The sequence below is a fragment of the Diadema antillarum genome, unplaced genomic scaffold, assembly GCF_040938485.1.
Source record: "Diadema antillarum isolate AM-2024a unplaced genomic scaffold, OU_Dant_1.0 seq00000130_RagTag, whole genome shotgun sequence".
Lineage (NCBI taxonomy): Eukaryota > Metazoa > Echinodermata > Echinoidea > Diadematoida > Diadematidae > Diadema > Diadema antillarum.
Genome location: NW_027271208.1, coordinates 292599 through 299593, shown reverse-complemented (window position 1 = coordinate 299593; position 6995 = coordinate 292599). Strand labels below are relative to the sequence as shown.

The following is a 6995-nucleotide window of genomic DNA, read 5'->3' as shown; positions in this document are numbered from 1 at the left end:
CATTGCTTATGTATAATCATATCCTCACCTGCTTTCACCTCACCATGTTATTTCTGCTTTCTTTCTCTGTCTTTTACTGATTCATAGACAGACATACACAAGTAGATACACACACAACCACACACACACACACACACACACACGCACACACACACATGCACACACACACACAAAAATGCAACTAGTATTGTTTCATTACAGTTATATCAAGCAAAACCCTTAAGGACGCAAATGCGAAAAATACCAACTATTCAGACGATTTTTTGCACTTTCTTGCTTAATTTATTTCTTTTAAATATTCACAATAGTTTGCAGAAATCATTACCAAGAATGGAGAACAAATTTATTACAAAAAGTGAGTGTGCTTTATCCTTATATGCAATGATCCCACGAGAATCCCTTAGCAGCACAGTGTACCGCTTGCTCCGTGATTTTTTTTCCCGACAAATACAGTTTGGATGTATAGTTGTCTCGAAACCTCGAAAAGTGAACGTTTTTGTGTGTGTGTGTGTGTGTGTGTGTGTGTATAATTTCCAATCACATTTTGGTTTTCACTTTTCTTATAAAGAGTAGTTTACTTAGCTCTGAAGAATTTTCCATGCCATTTGTCTTGTAATCTCTAAAATCCCAAACATTAAAGTGCTTTTTAGTCTTTTACTTATGTTTTTTGTTTTTTTTTCTATTCAGACTCTTGCGATAAATTTAGAGAAAAAAAAATTCTACAATGTTCTACACTACATAGACTATGATTACGTAAGAGAAATCCTATACAAGTCTTAGATAACTGGCGGTCAGGTTATCTCCAATGTCGGCAGCCATTTTCATTGAAGATGAACTTGACCAGACTGCTCAGGAGGTCCGTTGATGGATATCTGCACAAAATTAATCATAAAGAAATGCATCATTATTTAGAAATTGGACATCAGTGCATTTTCTTTTTTGTCAAAGCTATATGATATGCACTATTAACAAGTATCAGTTTCAACTGCATAACAGGAAAGGATGCTGATTGAATGTAAGTATCTTTTTAATTCTTTGTGACGTAACATTGTTGAACAAACAATACATTAGTCAGCAGAGTGATCATTGTGTTTGACCAGCTTATGGAAGCTCTATAGATTTTCATTTCCTTTAATTTACCTCCTACCCCCCCCCCCCGAAAAAAATGTACACAATCATAACCACAACGTGATCGTACAAACACAAAGTATTTCAAATATTCACATCCACTCGTGGGTTGTCAAATGTTAAGGTAACAAACTTTGAATTTTGAATTCATTTATGCTTAAATAATGAGTGATTAAGTTTATCCCACTGTAAAGAGAAACCAGGGTCCTAACCAAGCACACGTACTTCTATAACCAATCTTTGTGGATATAGATGGCTAGTACCATAGACAAATCAGGGGAAGCGCAAATTCTTTGCCCCTTACCCTTCGCCCAATCCTACAAAAATAAATAGATAAATAAATAAATGAATAAATAAATAAATAAATAATGAATAGGTTATAAATAAATAAACAGATAATAAAATGAATAAATAAATAAAAACAAATGAATAAATAATAAATAGGTTATAAATAAATAAACAGTAAATAGATAATAAAATAAATAAATAAATAAATAAATCATCATTCTAAGCAGACGATAAAAATTTTGAAAATGACACAAATAATAGAAAGAAATGGTTTCATTCTCTGATTAATTCATTTTCGACAGTCTCATACCTGCGGTCCGTCCTCCTCCGCCATGTTACTGACGGTAGGATCTAACCGTTGCAGCCTCCATCAGTGCAGTTGAAGTCGGCAGAGTCTGGGGGAGGGAGGGGGGGGGGGGGGAGACAGTGTCACTGTCTTTACATGTTAGAATTCATCATTGCCCACATCAGCACAGAGTTTTTTCTTCTTCTTAGCCTGAACACTTTCTAAACTTTCATACTCAATTACAGACAAGGCTAATATTCACTCCACATACTCACCAAAGTCTTAAATGTGATTTTGCTAAATTCTGTCTTCACTTCTATGTAAAGTCTAACCTGGTGATTCGGAAAGGAAATCCGCACCTCCACATTATGTCAGTGTCCAAATCAATAACAAGATTCATAACAATTAAAATTGAGCAGAAAAAATTCAAGAGCAGCCGTTTCTTTGGTCTACATTACGTTTATTTCCACATAAATGCGCTCCCAGTGATCGGGTAACAAAGAGACTGCTATGTAGACTCATAAATGAAACTATACTTTCTAAAAAAATCGAGTGTAAATATTCACTCTTAAAGGAGTGAATACAAAAAAAGAGTGAATTTAGAGTGAAAATGTTCATTTTCACTCATTTTGGAGTGACCTCAAGGATCACTAGAAGACTTTGGAGTGATCCCTGAGGTCACTCTAAAACGAGTGAAAATGAACATTTTCACTCTAAATTCTCTCTAATTTCAATCTAAATGCACTGTTTATCTGTATTCACTCCTTTAAGAGTGAATATTTTCACTCGACCTTTTTAAAGAGTACATTAGTGCAGTTTAGTACAGTTGTGAGACGGTGGAAAATGATACAAAATTCTACTTAACCATCCAGCAGAAAACCCACATAAAGTCGCAGTAGGATTCTCTGTAGGTCCTAATAAACAACAACAAAATGTCTTATGTATTGTTCCAATATTTGAATTTATAAAAATCTTATACGAACATGTCTTACAAACAGTGTGCATCTGTAACAACTACAACAGATCAAGCATGAAAAGTTAGCTATATCGATCAGTACGAGGTGAGCTGCATAGTTTGTAGGTATACACATTACGTACTCAAGTAATAAAAAAAAATATATATAGTTTATATTATAATTCACATTGTTGGCCAAGTGGAGGAGTTTGTGCGAACTTACTCGAGCATGCTCCGCCCGAACACTTGCCACTGGTACAGCACCCTCCACCCTCGCAGCACTCCTTCCCATCTGTTTGTTTTAAAAAAAAAAAGTACAAGCAAAATATTAAAAACAATCACTAAAATTGCGCGTAAGTTTCAAACACGATACAATTTCGTAACTACACAGTTTGATGTTATTGATGGTGTGATGTCATTTTCCCATGTCATAATTTTTATTCCCCCATGGTCCGACTACGAGGACAGTTCAAAGAGTGATTGATTTGATAACCATTCAGTGTCGTCCATGGTTGCAATATGAAAATATATTTTAGGCACCTACCACGCTTATTTCAATCCATGCCGTTCTCTTTATAAACCAAACGGGTTCTTGCGGCCAAAATAATAATAATGATGATCTCTGTTGATATCATAACTGTGCATGTTCCCCTTAACCTTGAATTGCCTTCCTGCGGGTATACGAATCTGAGAAAAAGCCATGTATGAGTGGTCCACGCGCATCTATTGGATCACTATAGAGTCATGGCAGACTCGAAATTAAAAGAAGAATGCCTATTTATCATTATGTTTGTGCATTCTAATCTTCGATTCTGATTGACTAAAATCGCTTGCAAAAATTTAACAGTTGCCCCCCTCCCTTACAATAGTACCTAAGTGCCAAACGGTCCTTATACCACCCAAATCGCTCTCTTTCTGGTACTTACGTACAATGTACGTTGGTATGAGTAGGCGTACGTGTCAGCGTGTGTAGGCATACAGTCATGTACTGAACACGTTTGGTTTTCATAGAGAGATAATCGTAAGCAACGTAACGCTGCCCGGCCGTTGCAGACAGCAATCCACAAGTGTGTGAATTCGGTCGCAGCAATACATAAAGCGTAGCAACTGAAATTATTGATTTGCAACAATGCATTTTACAATCGGTCCACGTACAATTTCATTTAATCTAATTCGATATACAAGACAAATTGATACAGACGGACCAAACACTGCCCAAACATGTGACTTCCACATAGCACAACAGGTGGCCATTCGACGCTGGCAGAGTAAGAGTTGGCATAATTATGCTTTGAGGCATAATTTTAGACGTTTCATCATCTGGCATTATGCTGGACATAATTTGGCTTTTTTAGCATATATCCAAACTGTATACAGAAAGGAAATCTCCGGGTGGTTTTTGTACTGTGGTACTTTTTTTGATTGGTTTGTTAGTTTGTGTGCCGATTTTTGGACGAAATTAACACTAAAAAGTTGTGAAGATATGTTTTGTTTTTGTTTTTGTTCTGTTCTGTTTTTTCTGCTTGTCAGCTGATTCGGCACCATAATTCGTAAAAAACGAGGCCTTGTCAGCTTATCGGGCACTACAAATTGTAGCAAAAAAAAAACCAACAACAACAACAAACAACAAAAAAAAAACAAAAAACGGGAGGACGATTGGGCACCACAATGCGAACGGGCACCATGATGCGATTGGGCACCACAATTTAATTGTATTTCTATTGTGTTTTTTTCTTTTGTTTTGTTTTGTTTTCTTTTTTTGCTTGTCTGCCGATCGGGCACCATAATTTGTAGCAAAAAGAAATGTTAGGACCTTCTTTTTTTTAAATTTTTGCTTGTCAGCTGATGTGGCACCATAATAAATTGGTTGACTTGATGTGGCATAACAATAATTTCATGACAATTTAGCATATAGGCCGCTTAATACAAACGTCCATAGCAGCGCCTGATATTATGTATAGGTAGTGATGAACCAAATAAAATTTCATTTAATTTTGTTCGGTATACAAAACAGACATAATTATAGATTTACATTATTCGGGGAATTGTTAATGATTTATTATTGTTCCTTGGTATCTCTGTTTCTTGCTCGGAGAATGCTTCTTGGGTGGTAAATAGCATGTAATTGAGGCAAAGTATATCAATGTCTCGAAAGTTCATTATCTTTCTTTTAACCACAATGTTATATTGCATGACTGGCGTTCATACATTATGTACACATAAACATCATATATATTAATTTTTCATATATGCACACTAATCTACACATATTTTTTTTTCTAAACATGATTAACAATTCAACAAAACTGCACGTCCACACTTTCTCCCTATAACTCACCTTTGCACTGATGCATTTTTACGTACCCCACTATGTTATACAATAATGCATTAAATGATTTGTAATAAAATATAAGCCATGTGCATTTTCAGAGGCCGTCATAAATTCAAGCTTCAGCTTAATGTGACGGTCTCCTGCATTTCGTATATAATAATTCGATTGAATAATCAATAATTTTCCAACTGTTTGTGTGTGATTATAACTCACGTGTACAATATTTTATTATTGGAACATTGTATATGATATGTAGGCCCTATTCATTTTGTGTTTGTTACGTTATACTATATACTTTGTGAAAATGCAGAAATAAAATAAATCAAATCAAATCAAATCAAATCAAATTAAATCTGTATAATAGAAGATGCAAGAAACATGCAGAGAAAATGATTTGATTCCTGGGCACTGGAATGAATAAATGATTTTGCCACAGAAACAGAAACTTACCCTTGTAGCACTCTGAGTCAGGCATTTTGAAGAATTTTGGCGTTTCACTTCAGTGGTCGATTTGTAGATAGTTTTTCGTTTGTTACAGCTTCATCGTCTTCTTATTTCGTCGTCTTCTTATTTCTTCTTCTTCGTAGCTTCGTTGTCTTCGCAAACTATAAGGCTGCCTTTGCCTGACTTGTACCTGACTCAGAGTTAATGTTGATTACTGTAAGCTGGTTGTTGGGCTGCTGTATTTATAGTGTTTTGAGAATTGCACACGGCTCACCACTACCTGCGAAGACATGACGACGTTATTTTCATTGGGCTCGTGTGCAAAGCAGACGATTGCAAAATAGTCTGCATGGGCGCGGCAAAAAATTGTCACAAAAGGGGCACGACTTAAAGTCTATACCCACTCTATCATAATCATAGCATCATAAGAGTAAAAGTTAAAGTTAAGACGCGGTTGAGCGAAACGATGTGATATGTCTCCAAACTATATTGTAATATAATTGTGGGGGGGGGGGGGCGGGTTGTTTCCTAATCCTAAATGAACCTATCATAGTCCGGTCATTTTTATTGCATAGATGTTTTATCCAATGTTTGTATCATATTTACGGTGCTCTTTTTTCCCCCCCAATATAAACCGAAATTCACAACATGGTCTTCTCACTTTCCTCATTTTTTTTTTACTTCATTACTATTATTATTTTTGTTATCATTATAATCAATTCCTATCATTTTTAACATGCTATCCATCTGTAAAACATCTGAGAGCACGCCATACACAACGATAATTCATTCCATTCCCTATTGAATCCATGTTGCTTGAATTATTCTTTATTTGTCAATGTTTGATATGTTCTTAACTGCTTTTATGATCAGTTAATACGTGTCGTGTTATTGTGAATCATTACTTAGGCATAAATGTTACAAGTATATCATTTTTCATACTTAAAACAAAAGATGAAGACATTGAATTCACTCTCAACATGATTTTGGTCCCTTCCATTTCTTAAAGTCCTTATTGAACACATGAAGTTGATAACTTGAATTATACATACGTTCGTTTTATTTTCACAAACTCTACTGTGGGAGGAGGGTGGAAATTGCCTTTGCACACGGCCCGTGTTGGCCTTACCAAGTGGCAATACGGGGAATCCCAATATTTGTTTACTTTATTGTATTAGATATCTATAGAAAATACATTTCACAATACGCCCTTCACAGACAAACAAACACAGGGCTGCACTCACGCACGCACAGGCAGTCACACACACACACACACACACACACACACATGCACCTACATACACATAATAAGTGTATGAACGTAAATGACATATGATATCTCCAGACATTCAGCTCTCTGTATTTCTCTGAAATAGTATGAAGTATAAAAGTCATGACAAACCATCTTGTTGGAAAGACTATTATGCTGCAACTGCAGAGATTAAAAAATGCCTCTTTTATGACGGCTCTTCTTTGATACAAGGAGAGATGATAAGCATTTTCATACGCCTACAGCATGCATGTCTGAAGGACGAACTGTAGGTTGATAGGCTCTATCCAAA

The 6995-nt window shown here is 35.6% G+C and overlaps 1 long non-coding RNA gene across 1 annotated transcript; it reads right to left on the bottom strand.

Annotated features, from left to right (window-relative positions):
* Positions 1 to 507: 507 nt before the first annotated feature.
* On the bottom strand, positions 508 to 5659 carry LOC139727409 (uncharacterized). The gene is made up of 4 exons (XR_011710748.1): positions 5440 to 5659; positions 2881 to 2949; positions 1727 to 1811; positions 508 to 872 (listed from the first exon to the last, which is right to left on the bottom strand). It is a non-coding gene; the product is annotated as an uncharacterized lncRNA (long non-coding RNA).
* Between the last annotated feature and the right edge of the window lie 1336 nt (positions 5660 to 6995).